The sequence below is a fragment of the Hemicordylus capensis genome, chromosome 4, assembly GCF_027244095.1.
Source record: "Hemicordylus capensis ecotype Gifberg chromosome 4, rHemCap1.1.pri, whole genome shotgun sequence".
Lineage (NCBI taxonomy): Eukaryota > Metazoa > Chordata > Lepidosauria > Squamata > Cordylidae > Hemicordylus > Hemicordylus capensis.
Window position 1 is genome coordinate 281,287,722 of NC_069660.1, and position 22,398 is coordinate 281,310,119.

At 43.7% G+C, this 22,398-nt stretch overlaps 2 long non-coding RNA genes across 2 annotated transcripts; one reads left to right on the top strand and one right to left on the bottom strand.

Moving 5' to 3' along the window:
- Window positions 1-1,677: 1,677 nt before the first annotated feature.
- Window positions 1,678-18,721, bottom strand: LOC128325321 (uncharacterized). Its single transcript, XR_008307377.1, has 4 exons — window positions 18,567-18,721; window positions 10,851-10,957; window positions 8,036-8,088; window positions 1,678-2,452 (listed from the first exon to the last, which is right to left on the bottom strand). It is a non-coding gene; the product is annotated as an uncharacterized LOC128325321 (long non-coding RNA).
- Window positions 3,779-12,943, top strand: LOC128325322 (uncharacterized). The gene is made up of 3 exons (XR_008307378.1): window positions 3,779-3,909; window positions 6,080-6,170; window positions 12,411-12,943. It is a non-coding gene; the product is annotated as an uncharacterized LOC128325322 (long non-coding RNA).
- Window positions 18,722-22,398: the final 3,677 nt, after the last annotated feature.

The window sequence follows — 22,398 nt, forward strand, 5'->3', positions numbered from 1 at the left end:
ATGGGGTTGGAGAAGTTCCCAATCCAAACTTGGGAAACCAATTTTGGTTTGGACTTCTCCAACCCCGATTGGGGGAAATCGGAGCATTCTGAAGCTCCAAATGGAGGTGGGAGTCTACTCTTTTTTCATGATCATGGCTGACAAAAAAATCCCCATCTTCTGCCCTCTCCCTGCCTGCCCATGCATTTATCTCCTTTTTTAAAAAGTGGATTTTTAGCCCATTTTAAACTCACATTTTAAAAGCAGCAGATTTCCTGATTTCCCTCTGAGATTCTCTGATGCGACATCACTTTCTCTTAGATTCTCTTTTGTTATGTTACTTTTCTTCCAGGTTTCATGATGAGTATTTCCCACTTGCTTTTAAAAATTAATTGGATGGTTGGAAAGAAACTCGACCTTGATTCTGATCCTGACATTCTCAAGGGTCCAAAGGACCCCAGATCAACATTTGTGGGGTTGGGTCAGATAAGGTAGGACCCTATCCTTACATTTGCAAATGTGCACAGCCCTAGTGGGTGTGTGCACTGTTTATTTGCCCATCTGTTCATTACTGCTTGAGATGCATGTGGTAGCAATGGATTGATGAGTGAGTGAGAAAGTTGCTGCTGCTTCACCAGCAGCAGTGGCAATGGATGGAGCAGTTTGGAATCGCAGTGGCAGCAGTATCAGGTGGGCACAGGCAAAGCACACTCAAGAAAGTCAGGTCACTCTTTCGTTCTTCCCCCCTCTTCTCCAACAGAGGCCAGCTCTGTTCTATCCAGAAACTGCTTTACAGTGCCATCCTATGCATGTTTACTCAGAAATATGTCCCATGATGTACCCAGTGAGGCTTACTCCCAACTAAGCATGCCTAGGACTGCAGACTAAAAGCAACAGTGATTGCTTTTAGAGACGAGGACTTGGCATTTGTTTGAGGCTGGCATGAACTCCAAGTTCCCCACTGATTGAGCAGAGATAGGGCCTATTTTCTGGCCACTGTCCTTGGTTAAAATTGTGGGTCTCCTGATTGTGGGGTGGGGATCCACAAGCCATACTTGCTTTAACAAATATTTTTAATAACTGATTTTAATGTAATAATTAATGCACTGAAAACTGACCTTGGCCGCACACGCCAAGTCATAGTTGATTCCAGCCCTGTTGTATACCCCTGATCTACAGTAATATCTGGAATCCATCTGTGGTGTTTGCTGGATCTTCTGGTTTCTGCATCTGGGTTGCCTAATTACTAGAGATGTGCATGGAACCAGATCGGAGGCACTTTTACGTACCTCCAAACTGATTCGAAAGTCTGGTAGTTCCGCCGGTTCAAAGGTGTGTGTGGGGGGAACTGAGGACGTGATGCATGGACACCGGGCGAACGCACACATGTGTGCATGCACACCAGGCATTTCCAGCCACTTCCAGCCTGCAACACACCTGGAAGGCAAGGAGGTATGCTGCCGCCCCGCGGGACCAATTTTGCATACAGCGCAGGTGGGGGAAATGTGGACACGGGGGGGGGGGTAAGAGCACCCTCCCCAGTCCTTAAAGCTACCCCCCACCCACCTTCAGACTGGCAGTCGCCGGTTCCATGCACATCCCTACTAATCACCAGGCATTCAGAACCTCTTCCCTCCTACAGTAACTATTGCTTCAGGTCATATAATGTTTCCTATTCCTCAGAAATGTTGGGTGGGCTTTATGGAGCAGAGTAGAGAAGTAATTTATTGTTTATAGCTGAAAGCCATCACAATTAGAACAAAAATTACAATTAAAATACTCAGATGCACATTTTTAAACAAACAATACATGGAAAAAACAGCAATCCTTCATACATACCAACTCCATCACTGAATACCTCATTTCACAGTGCACAATACATAAAGGACAACGGTGGAGTGGGCCATGTCGTCAATCCCACATTATCTATGCATGGAAACACACATACGGAGATGGGCAGGAATTTACACCACTCTTGATCCTTCCCCTGACTGGACCTAGTTGTGAAAATCTACTGCTCAGATACTGTTGTCAGAGTCTATAGGAATCTGGCAGTTCTACAGGCAAGTGAAAGAGAAACACTGAACTGTTTAGCAGGTGGATGTTGCAATGGCTTTGGAAGATATTTTTATGAATTTAGCATGACATTTTCAACGGTCCAAACTTTACAAAGCCAAGTTTTCCAAATGAAGTCTATGCTAAGCATCCATCCAATATATATCTTTAAGGGATACATAAAAAGGGGGAGGAGGGGAGGAATCTGTAGTCTTCTTTTCCCTCAGGATGTTCTGGCGTCCAGGATTAGGTCATACTGCCAGATCACACTCTTCTTATAACCTCCTTTGAGAAATACCAACAGACTCTGAGATCAGCTCCATTTTACTGCTGGCTGAGCTTCATGGCAAGGCCTGCTCAGGGAACAGCCTGCTGTGGAGCTGCATCTGTTCAGGCAAGAGGTAGCATTAACCTCTTCCTACCATCAGAAAGATAACATTGAGTTAACCTCAACCAGCCTAGTTTTTGGTCCTTTGAAAAAACAACATGCACTTTCTTTATATCATTCATTATTTCTTGAACTCTTTTGGGGCAGTCTGTGAATATGTTTGATCAGCCCCTTCTTCCTTTCTGTAATACTCATTTCTGTCTTAAAGTTTGCATCAGATGCTGAGTTAATAATAATAATGCCTCCGATTACACCTTTGGCTGCAGTCCAGACTGTGTTGTTCAGACCATTATGTAGCCATTTGAACCCTCGAGAATTGAGTTCACAAAAGGGGCTTGTTAGTTGGGCTGTGGAATTTGGTTTGTTGGTCGAGATCATACAAAAGAAAATTACCTGCTGCTGGGAGGGAAGGCCTGTGTGCTCACATGTAACCTCTTTTTCTGCCATGGTAAATTTAGGAACTAACAGCAAAGAAGACTCAGTGGCAAGGTTTTTAAAAAAAATAAATGATCCATATTCAGATTTATAAAAGCAACTCTTTTAGGCATTCCTGAGTTTACACTTTCTCCTACAAACATTCAGAATCAGCTGAACAAAATGGACACTTGAATCAGCCTTGTTTCTTAATATCAGTTTAGATGGTACCAGACTCCTTGTGCCCAAACTGGTCGCCAACTAAGAGGATAACAGTCTCTGGCAAGCGTTCCCAAAGCTAAAGTTTACAGAAACATGTATATTATTGGGGCAAATAGCTCAAGAAAGCACAAGACAGAAGAAGAGGGAAACATGCTACAACAATTTTTAAGAATTACATTGGACAACGTTGATAATTTATATACCACTTTTTAACCCCCACAAAACTCAAATGGAGATTATAGATAGATAGATAGATAGATAGATAGATAGATAGATAGATAGATAGATAGATAGATAGATAGATAGATAGTTTCGTGTTCCTAAAGGGCCCAGTGTAAAAGGAAACAAAGCAGACACCAGCAACAGTCACTGGAAGGATGCTGTGCTGGGATTGGATAGGGACAGTTAAGCTTCCTATAGTATAATTACCAGGGACCGTGATTGCTGATTCAAACAAGCAAAGCTATCATAATAATCCTTTTTAAAAACCTGCTAATATTAATCTTATCCAATTCAACATGCTAAAGGTTTAAAATTGCTGTCCTGCAAGAAGCCATCCCCCTTCCTCACAAGATTCTCTGTATACTAGATTAAGGCCTGCCCCTTAAGGCCTGCACCTTCACCAGCCACAAGGGCAGAAGTGGAAACTGGAAGCCACAAAACAAGGAAAACCACACTGAGCATGTGCAACTCCTTCTCCCGCCTTTCGCTCACTTAAAGGGCCATACACCGGGATGGCCTTCAAAAGGAATAACTAGATTGGGGTGACTGAGTAGCATTAAGTCACTGTCTGTTTCTCAATTTCTGTTCTCCATTTGTGAAATGGGGAAATAATATAGGTGAAGAACAAAGTAGGTAATATTAAAATATATTAATAATAAAAAGGGTTGTCTCAAAGATGGATAATTGTAATAATGTACGAAAGGAAACAAACGGTAACACCAGAACAGGAATTTTATGCAGGCTCAGAGTCACAGAGTGGACCCAGCAAGGGCCTAGAACAGGGTTTCTTAACCTTGGGCCCCCAGATGTTGTTGGACTACAACTCCCAGAATCTTCAGACATGGCCTTTGTGGCTGGGGATTGTGGGAGTTGTAGTCCAACATCTAGGGGCCCAAGGTTAAGAAACCCTGGCCTAGAAGCCCCTGTGGCTGCCAATGGGGTGGGTGGGGGACCCTCCCCTTTCCGTGGCGTTGCATAGCAGGGCTGCCATACGGAAAAGAAGAATGGACTCCTGTACTTTTAACAGAAGAAGCAATGTCAGCAGCTGTGGCTTTTCGTTCCCTTGCATAATAAACTGCACCTGCCGACACCCCCTCTTCTGTGCATCTCTCAAGGGTGCAGGAAACCTGTCCTCTTTTCCATATGGCAGCCCTGCTACACAACACCACGGAACGGAAAGGGCTTCTCCTCTCCTCACTGCTTCTTCCTCTCTCTCTCCTCTTTTCAAACTTGAGCAGGTAATGAGAAGCAGGAAGAAGAAGTGCAGCTGTGCAGCAGCTGTGCCCTTGCTGGCTGAGCACAGCATGGCTACCTACCCGTTGCTGCTGTTCCTGTGCCACAACACTGCCAGCCAAGCGCAGTCCTGCTCCTGTCCTCACCTGTCCCCCACTCAAGGGAAGAGACGGGGAGATGCCCTCACCAGGGAGCTGGTCTTGTGGCAGCAAGCATGACTTGTCCCCTTAGCTAAGCCGGGTCTGCCCTGGTTGCATATGAAAGAGAGACTAGAAGTGTGAGCACTGTAAGATATTCCCCTCAGGGGATGGAGCCGCTCTGGGAAGAGCAGAAGGTTCCAAGTTCCTCCCTGGCTTCTCCAAGATAGGGCTGAGAGAGATTCCTGCCTCTCTCTCTCTCAAGAGATTCCTGCCTCTCTTCTCCAAGTTTTCCTTCAACCTTGGAGAAGCCACTGCCAGTCTTTGAAGACAATACTGAGCGAGATGGACCAATGGTCTGACTCAGTATATGGCAGCTTCCTATGTTCCACTTCTTGGAGAGCCTACCCAGGCAGAAGGGGCTCACGAGAGGCCAGTCTGCCAAGTTCCCCTTAAACTTGTAATCAGCCCCAAACTTACAAAAACATATCAGCTGAACCTGGTGGCTATCGGTCATTGCTAGGTACTTAAAAGATCTGGGCCCTGGGCACCCAGGCCCCTTTTGATAAAGTCATTCATAAGCACCCCAAGAATAAGTACATGTTTTGAAGTCTCTAATATTATAATACAGGACCTATGAAGATGGAAGCAGCAGAGTGCTGGAGAGGCTAGGTGCAGGTGTCTCCATTGCTGGAAGAGGTCAGGGAGGAGGGAGGTGGCTGGCAAAATTCAAGGCTCTGAGCAACGCTGGAGGTCCATCTCCCATGGGCCACCTGCTAATGATGCCCCTGGTTGGAATCAAAAGAGCTGATTTTTAGGCATTCCCAAAGACATGGCCATGCTCAGTGGGATTGTGACTTCTTCCCTGTGAACAGCCCACAAGGCATGTCACAAACTGCCTTGGAAAGTCCTCTCAGATTCAAAAAAAAGAATTTGTCCTGCCAGTTGGGGGATGTCGTTTGAGAAACACATACTCACAGGAACATAAAAAACGGCCTTATGCCGAGTCAGACCCTTGGTCTATCTAGCTCAGTATTGTCTTCATAGACTGGCAGTGGCTTCTCCAAGGTTGCAGGCAGGAATCTCTCTCACCCCTATCTTGGAGAAGTCAGGGAGGGAACTTGAAACCTAGATGCTCTTCCCAGAGTGGTCCCATTTCCTAAGGGGAATATCTTACAGTGCTCACACATGTATCCCATTCAAATACAAACCAGGGTAGACCCTGCTTAGCAAAGGGGACAATTCATACTTGCTACCACAAGACCAGTAAGCCTCCTTGGGCATGTGGAAATAATTGCACAAGTCTTAGATTCCAACCCATGTATCTTTGGAAATATACAGCTTAGACATACCCCTCCACTTTTAGCCAGGTCTGCAGTCCATAGACATTTCATTGACCAATTATTATCTATATTATTAATTCTCCAAGAGGCAAGAGTTCCAGCACTGAAGCGGAAAGAAATAATGGTGGCGGCCAGGAGGCTGAGGGCCAGCAAGCAAAGGACCGCTGGCTGGAAAAGGTGGGTGATCAGCAGGTAAAGCCCCGCTGGCCAGGAGGAGGAGGTGTGAGGCGGCGGCAGGGAGAAATAATGGCGGTGGCGAAGAGGTGGGCGGGTGGCTGGCAGGCAAAGCCCTGCCAGCCAGGAGGAGGAGCCAGGAGGCGGCGGGACAGCCTGGCCCTGGCCCACCTGCTGGGGTGAGATTGCGGCGGCGGGCCCTGGCCTGGCCGCATGGATGAAGCAGTAGCAGGGGGCCAGCCTAGCCTGGCCAGTGGCGGTGGGACGGTCTGGCCTAGGGGGACGGTGCGGGGGGGGGAGTGGCCCGTCACCCCGCCAGAAAGCTGGGCATGCCAGCGTTCTGGGGTGTGTGTGTGTGTGTGTGTGGCTGGGCCCAACTAGAGGCACAGATTCTCTGCGCCCTGGCCCACTAGTTAGTTCCTATTTTAGTAATTATTATGCTAAGCTTCCAAGTATCTCAAATATTATTTAATAAAGGTAACTGACTGCATTACATGCATAGGCCATTCTTGGGAACATCATTCTAATCAAATGGATTAAGAATGTAAGAACATAAGAATTGCCCCTTATTGGATCAGAACAAAAATTCCTTCTAACCCAGAACCCTGTCTCTGGCTAGGTCTAGTCAGATGCCCATGGGAAACTTACAAAAAGAATATGATGGAGGTAGCCAATACAGGTGAAACTCGGAAAATTAGAATATCGTGCAAAAGTCCATTAATTTCAGTAATGCAAATTAAAAGGTGAAACTGATATATGAGACAGACACATTACATGCAAAGCGAGATAAGTCAAGCCTTAATTTGTTATAATTGTGGTGATCATGGCGTACAGCTCATGAAAACCCCAAATCCACAATCTCAGAAAATTAGAATATTACATGGAACCAAGAAGACAAGGATTGTAGAATAGAACAATATCGGACCTCCGAAAAGTATACAGTGTACTGTGCTTGATTGGCCAGCAAACTCGCCTGACCTGACCCCATAGAGAATCTATGGGGCATTGCCAAGAGAAGGATGAGAGACATGAGACCAAACAATGCAGAAGAGCTGAAGGCCGCTAATGAAGCATCCTGGTCTTCCATAATACCTCATCAGTGCCACAGGCTGATAGCATCCATGCCACGCTGCATTGAGGCAGTAATTGCTGCAAAAGGGGCCCAAACCAAGTACTGAATACATATGCATGCTTATACTTTTCAGAGGTCCGATATTGTTCTATTCTTCAATCCTTGTCTTCTTGGTTCCATGTAATATTCTAATTTTCTGAGATTGTGGATTTGGGGTTTTCATGAGCTGTACGCCATGCTCATCACAATTATAACAAATTAAGGCTTGACTTATCTCGCTTTGCATGTAATGCGTCTGTCTCATATATCAGTTTCACCTTTTAATTTGCATTACTGAAATTAATGGACTTTTGCACGATATTCTAATTTTCTGAGTTTCACCTGTAAGTGTGATTGAGACTGCGATCCTATGCACTTACTTTGGAGTAAATCTCATTGAATTTAATGGAATTTACTTCCCAGTAAATCTGCATGCTTGTGATAGAAGAACCACTTGTAACTTCCATCTTTTAGTATGATCTGGTTCTTGCTTGGAATGCTGACAAATGTGAAACCCAGTGATAAAGCCATTTTAACCCTGCTGACATAGTCCAGTCCTGTTCCTTGAGAAATCTTTTCCAAGGAGATCATGGTCATGATTGAGTTTTCACTTTTAAAAGACAGGCAGTGTTAGATTTGCCATCTGGATGATGGTTTTTCTGTGGTTATTAGGTGCAGGGAATTTCCTGCATTTATGACACTGATTTTAGGTAAAATTCAGATAGATTTTGCAGAACCACATAGAGCTTTCACTTACTATATATTGTGTGGAGCTGTCAAATCCTTAAGCTGTCTTGATCCCTTTGTGTGCTGGTAAATGAATAAAAAAATGAGAGGCCAATAAAAACATTGGCTTCAAAACTTCCAGTTCACTTTTCATGTGCATTGATACAGCAAATGTAACATGTTGTTCTGGTAAGAACTAATCTATTTACTATCCTTTCACTATAAGCTTAATTGATAATTATCATCCTCACAAGTTAGCCCACTTCAGCCTTAAACGTTCACGTGTCCACCATCTTGAATCGGGGTGGATGACATCATTACAAACTATGCCCTTGAGCCATCCCTATGTGTCCCTACACCTGTAGCAAATTTGGTTCTAATTGGTTAGTGTCGGGATGTTGCCCTTTCTGATTGCCTGCATGGCCCTGTGGAGTCCAGAAGAGAGCTACGGCCTTAAGCCATCCCAATGTGTCCCTACAGCTGTAGCAAATTTGGTTCAAATCGGTTAGGTGGTTCATAAGTTAGCCCACTTGTGCCTCAAACGTTCATGCGTTCGCCACCTTGAATTCTGGTGGCTGACATCATCACAAACTACACTGTGGAGGTGTCCCTGTGTGTCACTCACTACAACTGTACCAAATTTGATCCAAATCAATTAGGCAGTCCACGTTAGCCCACTTGCGCCTCAAGCATTCATGTGAATCGAGGCTGATGACATAATTACAAACTATGCCATTGAGGTGTACCTATGTGTCCCTACAGCTGTAACAAATTTGGTTCAAATCAATTAGGTGGTTTACAAGTTAGGCCACTTGTGCCTCAAAGGTTTACGCGTCTGCCATCTTTAATTGTGGTGGATGACATCATCACAAACTACGCCATTGAGGTGTCCCTATGTGTCCCTACAACTGTACCCAATTTGGTTCATATTGGTCCAGGCATTGTGAAGTTGCGAACTCCTGCTAACTTGGCAAAGAGGCACCTTTTAATGTGGTGATTCTCTTTATTGAGCAGGAGGAGAGTAACTGGCCCTATCCACCCCCAGCACAGTACCTCTAGTGACTGTTGCTGGTGTCTATCTTACGTTTCTTTTTAGATTGTGAGCCCTTCGGGGACAGGGAGCCATCTTATTTGTTTATTTATTATTCCTTTTGTGTAAACTGCCCTGAGCCACTTTTGGAAGGGCAGTATAGAAATCAATCAATCAATCAAGTTGATAGTGGGGGACACGCCCATGGACACACACACACACGGACACACACACGGACACATGGTGATCTCATAAGCTTACTTAAAGTAGGCTTTAAAAATGCATTTATTTTTTAAGGCATAATTGAGTCCAACTTAAATACTTTAAAGCCCCATCAATTTTGAAAGGAGATTTAAACGAATGTATAAATCTTTCCCATTGAAAAAAATGGGACTTAAAAGTGCTAAACACTGAATAGATTGTGCTCTCAGTGAAGTTTATTATTTCTCTGCTTAATCTAATTCACTGGCTTGTGGGTGGCAAATATAAATGGGGAAAGTGTTCCAAAAGTACGTTATAAGCAGAGATGTCTTATGTAGCCATTAGCCAACACTTTGAGTTATTAGCACAAAGGAAGCTGACGTATACCAGGTTCAACTACTGGCCCATCTAGCATAGCGTTGTCTACTCTGACTAGCAGCAACAACCCTCTGGGGTGTCAAGCATGGACCAGAGTCAGCCCTGCTCCCTGAGATGTTTTGCATGTGCTCTTGTCCATCTCTGATTATACTAGTGCAAATGCCCATCTGCAGACCCTGGGCATTTAGGCATTCAGATGACTGCATTATACGAATGGTTCATTGTACAGGAACTACTCCTGTGCTCACAAAAAAACAAAACACAAGTTGTTCTAGTAAGAACTAATCTCCCTACTTTCCTTTCACTATCTCTACAACTAAACTAAATTTGGTTCAAATCGAGGTCCACAAGTTAAGTTTCTTGAGCCTCAAATGTTCATATGTCTGCCATCTTGGATTGGAGTGGATGACATCATTACAAACTACACCATTGAAGTTTCCCTGTGTGTCACTCACTACAACTGTACCAAATTTGGTTCAAATCAATTAGACAGTCCTCAAGTTAGTGCACTTGCTCCTCAAAAGTTCACATGGCTGCCATCTTGGATTGGGGTGGATGACATCATCAAAAACTACACCATTGGGCATCCGTATGTGCCCATACAGCTGTAGCAAATTTGGTTCAAACAAGTTAAGCAGTTCACAAGTTAGCCCACTTGTGACTCATATGTTAGCCCACTTGCGCCTCAAATGTTTATGTGTCCACCATCTTGAATTGGGGTGGATCACATCATCACAAATTATGCCATTGAGATGTGCCTATGTGTCATTCACTACAATTGTATCAAAATTGGTTCAAATCAGTTAGACAGTCCTCAAGTTAGTGCACTTGGGCCTCAAATGTTCATGTGCCTGTCTTCTTGGACTGGGATAGATGACATCATCACAAACTATGCCATTGAGGTGTCCCTGTGTGTCACTCACTACAACTGTGTCATGACAGCTGTAGCAAATTTGGTTCAAATGGGTTAAGCAGTTCACAAGTTAGCCCACTTGTGCCTCAAACATTCGCACGCACGCCATATTGTATTAGGGTAGATGACATAATCACAGACTATGCCATTGAGGTTTTCCCATGTGCCCCTACAGCTGTAGCAACTTTGGTTCAAATTGGTTAGGTGATTCACAAGTTAGCCCACTTGTGCCTCAAAAATTTATGGGTCCGCCATCTTGAATCGGGGTGGATGACATCACAAACTATGCCATTGAGGTATCCCTATGTATCCCTACAACTGTACCTGATTTGGTTCATATTTGGTTCATATTGGTCCAGGCGTTGTGAAGTTGAGGTGGGCGGGGGACACACACACAGCCACATGGAATGCCGGGTGATCTCATAAGTTTACTGGAAAGTATAAATATAGATGGAATTAAGAATTTTAAAATGTTATTCAGTTCAATTGTCATTCTTGAGGGGCACCATTTAGCAGTAGGCAGTCCTCCTGCTCAGGGGTATAGCAAGCTTGGAGTGGGCCGCAAGGACAAAAAGTGAAGATGGGCCCTGCCCTGCCTTCTTTTTCAGAGAGGTGCGAGGGGGATAGCATAGAGCAAGCTGTCATTCAGCCAGTGCTCCCCCCTCCCTTAGGGGTCCAGGGACATTTCCCCCTCCTATTCAATAGTACCTATGTCCCTGCTCCTGCTATCTGTTTCAGAAAACACATGATTGTTCCTTTGGAGCATCTATGTCTCTGGCTACTTAATGCAGCTTATTTATATGCAGCTTAATAAACAAATTATTTACTCCTATAAGCAATCCAGTACAAAGACACACATCCTTTGCTCCAGAAAAAGAGCTGGCTTTAAAAAGAAAAGATTGTGCTACTGACACACTATGAAGCATAAAAAAGAGAACACAACAATGTACTTAAAATCCTCCCTCCACCCCACATCCTTGAATATATCCAAGAATAGCTATTGGATGACTGATAGCCAGTGAAGCAGTTTGCTAAGGCAAGCACAGAATGAGGTCATTCACACATTCAAAATTAGTGTTCTACCCAGCTTTGGGAGCTCTGTGTGCTCCCAATTTTTGGTTTTGTGGAAACAAGATAAGAGTAAAATCTGGGTAGAAGTGATTGTGTGGAAGCAAGGTAGGAGGAAAGGCTACCCAGGTTTTCTTCTACATTGCCTCCACACAATCACTTCTACCCAGGTTTTCTCCTACCTTGCTTCCACACAACCGAAAACTGGGAGCACACACAGCTCCCAAACCTGGGTAGAACACTAATTTTGACTGTGTGAATGACTTCAGCTTCTGGCAGGAGAATTGTTTTGGTACAGGTGCAGGCAACTCTCGAGTAAAACTGTGCACTTGCACAATGCTGGCGGCACTACCCTTTGCTTCTGTTGCTGCTTCTCAGTAACTGAAGGTAAGGATAAGAATTCCCCTCCACTCTGTTGACTGCCATGCAATGGCTGTTGGCTGTAGCCCTGTTCAGACATCATGTCATTTGAGTGTATAGATGCCTGTACATCTGTACATTTTTGGGGGGATGACTGCACTTGTATTCATTTTAAAAGTCAACCTGGGTACAGGCTCCTCAAGTGCATGGTCCAGATAGAAGAGTGCTGCTCTACTTGAGTTCAACATAACATGTGAATAACTCTACCTGTGTACAGACTGGTAAAGAATCAAGCCTCATACACACACTGAAATCCCCTGCTGAAATCAGAAATTGTGCTCCTGCAGCCACATACACAAATAACTCCTTTCCAAGTTCAATAAAGTGTTCAAAAAGCATCTATGAAATAAAACAGCAACACAATCTATTTCTGATTTATTTATTTTTACTCTGTAGGGTGACATATGTGCATCAACAGAATCAAAGGACTGTAATCTAACAACACTAACACCCATTGCCTTCTGTTATGTTCCTCTGCAAAAATAATAATAAAGAAGTTGTGTCCAGCCTCCGAAATATCACTGTCTGCAGAAGCCCTAATGTTCTATATAGGCACTGACCTTGAAGAGACAAGAGAGGTTGATAATAGTCTCGAAGCTGGAACCCCACAGCTCTGTGCCCAGATACAGGGTAAGGCCTATAATGAGTGTTATTTTTTGGCCTTGGGTGCACAGCATGTGAAGATGCTGCCAGTTGAGCACTTGCACCTGCTTCTACTGCTGTTATAAGCACATTGTCAAGCGTGTGATCTCAGAATTAGAAAAACGATGGAAATCCTCTCCTATAAGTTCACATTTCTATAATGAATTATAGCTAATAAACTTTGACATTACACAGCGGAAGAAATGGAATGATTCTTGATCTTTTGCAACACTAATTGTACTGGTTTCAGATTTCACTGTCCTGCCTACTAGAATTTAATCTTTTATTTGTCCTGTTTTGTTTACAATCTAACAAAGAATAGATAAGGTTCACTGTTCATTTGCTGAGTATTGACTATTCCATTGCAATCCTTTTGTGTGAAATATACAAATTCAAAACCTGGCAAAATATCATAATTTGAATTCCAGTATCTGAATGCTTTTAAAATGATTTTCTTACCAATTTTTATCTTGACAGTCACAAATTAAATCTAAAAGCCACTTGGCACGAGGCTCTCTTTATGTACGCCTTCTACATGTAACGTGGGAGCGGAGTCATGGTCCCTTCCATCCACCAGGTGCACCTGTCCTACCTCTTTTAAATCCACACCTGTGGAGTGGAAATATCGGATTGCTGAAAAGAAACTGTTGGTAATTGGAGGAGCCTTTGAGACATGTGGATGTTCTATTGATGGGGCAAGACACCCAGGACCTGAAAATGCTTATTTTTAAAGAAGTGTTTCAAAATAGGTTTTAATCAGGTTTCCAGTTTTAGTACTGTCTACCTACTTGCTGCTGGCTTCTTTCTATGTTTGTTTTATTGTTTATTGTTTTATTGTGTTTTTGCTGTAAGGCACCCCAAGCAGCAGTGTGCTGGAGCAGCAGTATTTTAAATAAATAGATAGATAAATATTCATCCACAGTAGGTTCTTGTTCCAAATAACACACTAAAAGACTTGTATTGGAAAAGCAAATGCCCTTCAACAGAACTTCATGACCTCCTTGAGGAACTTCTTTCTCAGTGGGTTCAGGCAGGGTACTTGCAAGTGGCTGTACAATGAATCAAATATGTTTTCAAATACTAATTTTAAGTCTACATAGCAAAGAAGCCAAGCAAGCAAAAGATTACAATTTATTAATCAGAGGACATTCCCAATACTTCACTGTTTTCAATAAATGTTATAGATTTCCAGGCTGCTTATCTGGTCTCAGATTCAGATCTGATCAGATCTCACTGATATGGGTGGATGGTCAGCTTAATTGGAAATTACCCAGAACACTCATATTTCTTCCTTTTATAGCCGGCTTGTTTATTGGTTTTGGGACCTTCTACCCACTTAGTGCCCTTCTTCCTCTGTTCTTCTAACTTTTCCCTGACAATGGTGCTTTTAAACTATTCAGTTTCAAAACCATCCAGATTCCCTCTTAATTCTCCCTTTTCTCACAGGGAAATAATTTGCCTAGCGAGCAAGAGGTTGCCGGTTCGAATCCCCGTTGGTGTGTTTCCCAGACTATGGGAAACACCTATATCAGGCAGCAGCGATATAGGAAGATGCTGAAAGGTATCATCTCATACTGTGAGGGAGGAAGCAATGGTAAACCCCTCCTGTATTCTACCAAAAGAAAACCACAGGGCTCTGTGGTCGCCAGAAGTCGGCACCAACTCAACAGCACAACTTCACTTTACCAGCCTTCCAGTGTCTCTTTCTCAACTGGTGGTCTGTGCCTCTGTTCTGCCAGTGTAGTTTAGCTGTTTCTCCATCCTTTTTTATTTTTATGCTGACCTCAGATATTTCCATGCAACTTTACCCTAAAAAGTTTGAAGCTCATTAGTCCAAATTTTCAGTGACAAACAATGAATCCACTCTCACTTGCTACCAGAGAATCTACTCTCAGAACACCTTAGAAACAACAAAACCCAGTATCCCATGGGCTTGTAGGTTTGGGGTTGGTTGCCACCCTATGTGCACTATACCACCACTCGCTCTGGGCCACCCCGGTGCCCTCCAAGTGGAGTTATGAGGCTGCTGAAATCCCCATTATTCCCTATGGGGGAAAAGCTTAAAGACACACAAACTTCAGAAATCCTTTACAAATCACCCCTTTTACCAATTTCTTTGAAATCTGGATGGTAGCAGGCACCCATTGGGGCCTACCATCTGACTCACTCTTCTGCCCCTGAAACCCCATTTCTGCCCACCCCGGGAAGTTATAACAAAGGCTGCTGAAATCCCCATTATTCCCTATGGGAAAAAGCTTAAAGATGCGTAAACTTCAAAAATCATTTAAAAATCAGCCCTTTGCCCAATTCCTTTGAATTATGGGTGGTAGCTTCCCTGCATGCATTGGGCACTACCAACCACCACACTCTGCTCTGGGCCACCCTGGTGCCCCCCCCCCCCCACATGGAGCTATAAGGTTGCTGAAATCCCCATTATTCCCTATGGGGAAAAGCGTAAAGACCAAAAATTCTTTAAAAATCACTCCTTCACCCGATTTCTTTGAAATTTGGGTGGTAGCTTCCACCCATTGGGCATTACTACTTACCCCACTCGTTTGGCCCTGGGACCCTTTTTTATCCAAATTGATCTGGATTCAGAAAATTTGGGTGCAAATCAAATCTGGGGTGATTTGGGGGGGGTCAAATTCACACCCCAAACAAATCAGGGGTGTTTCAATTCAGGTACAAATCAAAATGAAAAAATCAATTTGTGCGCACCCCTACATTGTATCTATAAGTAGAAACATTTGGAGCTTTTAACTGAAATGGGCTACTGACCATGGAAATGGGCTACTGCTCAAGCCAAGCCAGCCAAAATGTTAACATGCAGACAGCTTTTCTGTGGAAAGCTTCAGCTTGGGACTAGGCTTTCAAAGCTATTGTATAATATGCTTTTAGCTCTTTCAGTTGTATTTAACGATTTCCTTTCATAACTCAAAGTTCTAGCATACAGATCCTGCACTGAACATGCATCCCTTTGGGGAAAATAATAATTATAATCAAGGCTATTTGTAACTGGAACCTCATACAAGATACCCTCGTTATCTGCAGTTTCATGAATTGCAGTTCCATGTTTCCACGGATGGGTCGTAGACACCCAGTTTATTTATCTGCAGCATGAAATATAGGCAGTTTTAATCTATCCATGGTTCCTGAGTGGCCAGAAATGACTTCTGGTATCATTTCCGGCCGCCATTTTGAAACACAGAGCCATTTTGTGGCTATTTTTTGTAATTCTAGAAGAAGAAGAAGAAGAAGAAGGCGAAGAAGAAGAAGAAGATTTAAAATGAAAAATAAGAGGATTTCGGGGGCATTCTTGGAGATCTGGAGAACAAGGTACTATTCTTTTCTACCCTTATTTTTCTCCCCCTTCCTGGTTTTTTAGCATTCTTTTCAGAGCAAGGAACCTAACCCCGCAGTTCCCATTGACTCAAGGTTTCATTAGTCATGGTTTCTGTATTTGTGCTAATTGGTGGGAACGGACATACACACACCCCAGTTAATAATATATGTAATGCCCACAATTTGTGGCACTCTTTTCACACAATTTGTGAAAATGCTTGATTTTTCTCAGCTGCCCTCACTTACCTTTGATGATGTAATCGTGCAGCTAAATCTGATTGGCTGTGTAGCACTGTAATATCATTTGATTTGCATTTGTATTTATTTCATTTTTGAGGTTTATCTCTGATACTTCAGTAAGCATATTTGCAGGGTGACCAACACTAATGAATGGAAAAACAATAAAAGATTACCTCTGATTGGTTCGGGTGACCCATGTGACTAATCCCTGATGGAGGAAGGAGAAAAACCAGGGAGGGAATGGTATTAATGCACTAGTAGCAGCCGCTGCTGCCACCAAGGGACACAATGGTGGCATACAGGGTCAAAAAAAGGTAAATATTCAGTAAAAATACTTGTACTGAAATACTTTGACCTGCCTGTTATCTTCAAACTGAAAAGGAAGTGGAGAATATTGTATGCAATCCTAGTTAGGAATTTGACCTATGATAGTATTTTTTGCTGCATCTTTACAAACCTATAGTTCAGCACAGCTTGTGGCTGTGTAGGGCCTGTTTCACGATATTCGAATTTAATGAAGACAGGGCAAGACAGATCTTGGGTGAAAAGTGGATTGTTCAGTTACAGAATAATCTAGGCCCCCTTCTATGAGATGTGTATCAAAATGTCTTTAGTGATCAATTTGCCCTTGTAGACATTTTTTACCTCAGCTAGTAACTAGAACCTTTTGAGTACATCTCAAATGTTATTAATGTAGTGTTTAAGAACCACAACAACACAAATGGCAACTTTATATAAGATACTGCTTATTAAACACTCAGTTAGAAAGACTTCCCTGAACTCCTTGCCAAAGGTTTGACACAGAGATAATTATATGAGCCTAACAAAGAACAAGTATATTTTTGTTGTCGCATGAATAGTAGATAAAAAATGGAATTTTAAATGAGAAAGCATCAGATTTTATGTCTTTAGAGACTACTATTTGAGAAAGGACTAGGTAGTTCAGGAATAAAGTTTTAATATTTTGAATTAGTTATGATCTTGTGCATTTGTATACTTTAAAAAATGATACCTTATTCCCACAGTGGAAAATAAAAGTGTACTTTATTGGGTGACCACAGCAAACAAACATCAAAGCTAGAGTGTGGCTCATCGACTATTTTTACAGTGAGTTCACAACACTTAACCAAAAAATGAAATTCTTGAATGGGAAGGTGAATTAAGAAGACACTTGCCCCAATCCAGACAGAGTTAGTCACATCTCTCATAGAGATAAGTATCTATTCTATCATCCAAATCATGTATAGGGGCCAGAGCAGAGACCTGTGACACTCCCCTCAATACCTCCATCCAGGATGAAATGAGGTGAGCACCAACTGGGTATGCCTGCTTGACCAGTTGAGAGTCTAAAGTAAGTAAAGTGTGCCGTCAAGTTGATTTCGACTCCTGGAGTCCGCAGAGCCCTGTGGTTTTCTTTTGGTACAGTATAGGAGGGGTTTACCATTGCCTCCTCCCACGCAGTATGAGATTATGCCTTTCAGCATCTTCCAGGGGCGTAGCAAGGTTGGAGTGGGCCCAGAGACAAGATTTTAAAATGGGGCCCCCCCACTCAAAGTCCAGGGCCTCCGCACACCCCAGGCCCCCAAGGATTTAAGTCTGATATTCCAAAATAAGTATGCTGTCTGGAAATACATTTCACTGAATACACACACGCACACGTTACAATATACAGTGATATACATTGAGTACTATACATTTGTTTTACTTTTAATGCCTAGAACACACTAGAAAGATGAATGATTAAAATGGGCCCCTCGCTGCAGATTAGCAAAGGAGACTTTCAACCATGCAGGGTGAACCTATGTTTGTTTTCTCAGAATTCTGAACAAATTCAGTCAAGTTTGATTGCAGGAGGTTTTTCACAGGAGGCTTTTAAAGCCCTTTAACACACATCTCCTCTGGAATAGAGGTGCTGCATTCACATGTTGGCCAGATTTACCCTGAAGTCCCTGCAAGTTATTGGGGAGCAGTTCACACACAAGAAAAATAAAATAAAATAAAAGCAGAAGACATGCTTCACAGTTCTCACTCAGACCTTCTGGGTTGCAAAACAACTTGAACATAAGTGCATTTATAAATGAATGAATAAAATAAATATAATACTGTTTCTTCCAGAAGTTTTTGTAATTTTCTGCCATGAAACAAGCCACTTATAGGACTTTTTAGATAGTTTTTTTAAGCCAGCAAATTTTCCAAGCTGTTTAAAAATAAATATTCAGAGACTTCTCAGTCCCTCCCCCCCATATCAAAGCCCTATGGCAAGCAGATCCCTATATATCCGGGTGGGGGGGTGGGGAAGGTAACCACAAAAAGGAGTTCACACTCTACCTGGCAGCAGGGGGTCTTCTGCTGCAGAGAGCAGTGGTGGCCACTCTGGCTGCCTCCTCCTTCCTGGCTGGCTTGGGCCCTACTGGAGTTCAGGCTTCACAGAGGCCTACACCAGACCACCGTGGAAGCCCCGCCCACCCGCCGATCAGCTGAGAGGCGGGAGAAAAGGAGCTCTTTGCAGCTTGTCTGCCGCCTGGATTGCCGGCCAGGAGAACAAGCAGGAGAGACGGCGAACAGGGCAAGTGGCTGAGGGGCCTTGGGGCTGGGCAGGGGGCAATGGGGAGTCACGTGAGGTGCCTCTGGGGGGCCCCTCCAGGCAGTGGGGCCCCCAGACAACTGTCTCCCCTTGCCCTATCGTTGTTACGCGCCTGGCATCTTCCTATATCGCTGCTGCCCTATATTACCAGCAGGGATTTGAACAGGCAACCTTCTGTTGTTAGTCAAGCATTTCCCTGCAATAATTTATTTATTTATTTAATACATTTATATACCACCCAAAACACAAGTTCTCGGGGTGGTTTACAGGACAATAAAAACAGCCAATAAATGATTAAAACATTTCAACAATTAAAATTTAAAAGTTAAAACACAATTAAAACAGTATCTAATTAAAAGCCTGGGTGAACAAATGTGTCTTGACTGCCCTTTGAAAAGATGGGGATTGTCAGAGATGGGGAGGCTCTTATTTAAGCAGGAAGTGTGTTCCAAAGCATTGGGGCAGCAATGGAGAAGGCCTGTCCCTCAGTAGCCACCAGATGAGCCAGTGGCAACTGCAGACGAACCTCTCCAGATGATCTCAATGGGCTGTGTGGTTCATAGCGAAGAAAATGTTCTCCTAAATACCCAGGGCCCAAGCTGTTTAGGGCTTTATAGGTTACTAGTAAATGCAGGCCCGTTGAATAACGGGCGCTAGTGAGTGCTCCAGGCCCCCTGGCCGCCATTCCCCCTCCTGCCGCCGCCAGCCTCTATGCCGCGGCCGGTCTCCCCGGCCAGGCAAGGGCCCCAAGCCGCCCGGCTTCGGCGGCGGCGCCAGGCCTCGGCGGCGGCTTCACCATCACCTCGGCCGGCTTCCCCCGCCGCCTCCTTCCCCCGCCCGGCTTCGGCGGCGTGGCCAGGCCGCGGCCATGGCTCCGCCGCCACCTCGGCCAGTGCTCCCCTCCGCTGCATACCCGGCTTCTTCGGGGAGGCCGCTTCTGGCCGCCCAAGATGTCCGCCGGGTCCTGGCGTTCGTTTGTCACTTGCTCTGTTCTGGGCATGCGCTGTGCGCATGCCCAGAACAGGCCAGGCACGAAGGCACGCTTGGTGTCCGTCCATGGACGGACACCAAGCGTTTTATTAGAGAGGATAACCAAAACACTCTACCCAGAAACTTAACGGCAGCCAGTGTAGATGTTTTAAGGTGGGAGTAATATGGTCTCTCCGAGAAGACCCAGAGACCAATCTGGCTGCCGCATTCTGGACTAACTGCAGTTTCCGGACTACGTACTAAGGCAGCCCCATATAGAGCGCATTGCAGTAGTCTGGAGGTGACCAGCAGATGTACTACTCTTCTGAGGTCATTTAACTCAAGAATATTAACTCAAGCTGATATGCAGCTGGCATATCAGCTGAAGCTGATAAAAGGCACCTCTGGCCACTGCCTCAACCTGGGACACCAGGGAGAGTTTTGTGTCCAGAAGCACCCCCAGACTGTGTACCTGTTCCTTCTGGGGAAGTGTGACCCCATCCAGAACAGGCAGATCAAAATCATCTCCTGAGTTCCGACCCTGCACGATAAGTACCTCTGTCTTATCTGGATTCAGTCTATAATCTAATCCACAGTTTACTACCTTTTCAACAAGGAAATCATGGCAGACTTTAGCCCTATTCAGACATTATGTTGAACAGTCATATGTGTGTGTTCAGTGTACATAGTTACAGATCTGTATACATGTACAGTTATTCACACTTTATATTGAACACAGGCACAGCAGTACCATACAGTTCATAGCATGCATTTGAGGGGCCTGAATCCAGGTCTACTTTTAAAATTAATGCAAATGCAGTCATTCACACAAAAACATGAATAAGGCTTCTTTTAAATGCTTTGCTGAAATTCAGATGCACAATGTGCTTGTCATTCCCATGATCTTTAAAAAGAGGAGATAAGACAAAAGAGGTGTGTGAAGGAATGACCCCTCCCCACTTTATTTTATGGGTTGTGATTTGTGTTTTGCCCTGTTATTTGTCCACTCCAGGCTCTGCAGGGGTTAAATGTAGCAACAGCCTTGTCTGAGGCAAAAATATTGTCAGCTGCAGAGAGTTTTGGAGGGAAAGTTATAAAGTGTTGCTAATGGTTGCCAATGGTTGTCTCCTGGTGGAAAAAAAGGGTTATAGCGGTCTGAGGTAACAAGCTCTCTCATTGGCCAAGACATCCCTTCAGAACCAAATAAAAGGGGGCCAGTAGTACAGCTCTGTGTGGGGAGAAGAGTTTTGTTAGAGTGTTTGTTGCTGAGTGGTGTATGAGCCAGAAGGCTAGAATGCTAGCTGTATAAGATTTGGCTGAAACTGTGAGGGATGTTTGCACTGAGGGAGCTGGTCTTCAGTAAGCAGGCTTCAGCCTGCTAGGCCTTGTGACAGAAAGCTAGCAACTTTACTTGTTTGCATTTTGGGTTTTTTTGTACTCCTGCCAATTTAAATGTTTCATCCACTGTTCCTGTACTGTGTGTGGTTTCTTTCTTTCTTTCTTCTTTATTTTTGGTATCTTTGCAACCTTTTTATCACCAAGAAGAAACCTGTTCTTGTTCTTAATATATTTTTTGGTGTTTCTGTCAGTTATATTAGCCCCATCTCGTGTCTACCTGCCCTTTTTACCACACTATTAAGATATGCTGTTTTCCCCCATGACAGAGGGCTTAGTGACTGTAAGCCTAAGAAGCTACACTGGTTTAATAGTCTTTTTGGTAGCAGCGGAAGGTTAGACTGAAGGCCAGCTGTGGCCAAACCCTCACAAGGAGATAAAGATAAGTCTGGCATGACTTGTTCTTGACAAATCAATTCTATCTTCTAGTAATTGCCACATTCTTTTCTAACTGTGCACAGGCTCACTGCTGAATAATTCCAAGATCTTGGATGTTGGTTGTCAAATGCTGGATGTCAAGCTGACCAGTTTGTTTCCTGGTTCCTATTCTGTACCTGCTCTCCACACACACACACACACCCAGCCTTTTAATGACTGGGAGAATATTTGCTCATCTCCAGTCTCTTGGCATATCACCAATTTTCCAGAAGTTCTTTAAAATTACAGATAACAGGTTTGTGATCACCTTTGCAAGTTCCTTCAGTACCCTGGGTTGTAATTCATTTGGCCTTGGAAATTTAGAGTGTTAAGTACCTGGATTTTCTGCTACTGCCTGTTTAATTGTCTTGTGATATGATTCCCTCCTTTCTTCACTATTGCAACTCTTTCTGTTTGGGCCACATTTCCTTTGGGGAAGAAGACAGATGCAAAATAGGAATTAAACAGCTCTGCCTTCTCTCTGCCACATGTTACGACTTAATCATCTTTTTCAAGCAACAGGCCAATTGCCTCCTTGACTGTTGTCTTGTTTTGGGCAAATCTCAAAACCCATTTTGTTTTTTGGTATCCCTCACCAGTCTCAGCTCATTCTAAGTCTTAACTTACTTGACACCATCCCTAAAAGTTCAGGCCATTATTTGTCACTCTTGCTTGGCTATATGGACCCCTTCCTTGGCTATGTGACATGTCCTTTTTTTTTTTTTTTGGTTTCTCAGCTGCTCAGAGAGTACTTTGTGCTGTCACACTGGTTTCTTCAGATGTTCTTTTCATGTT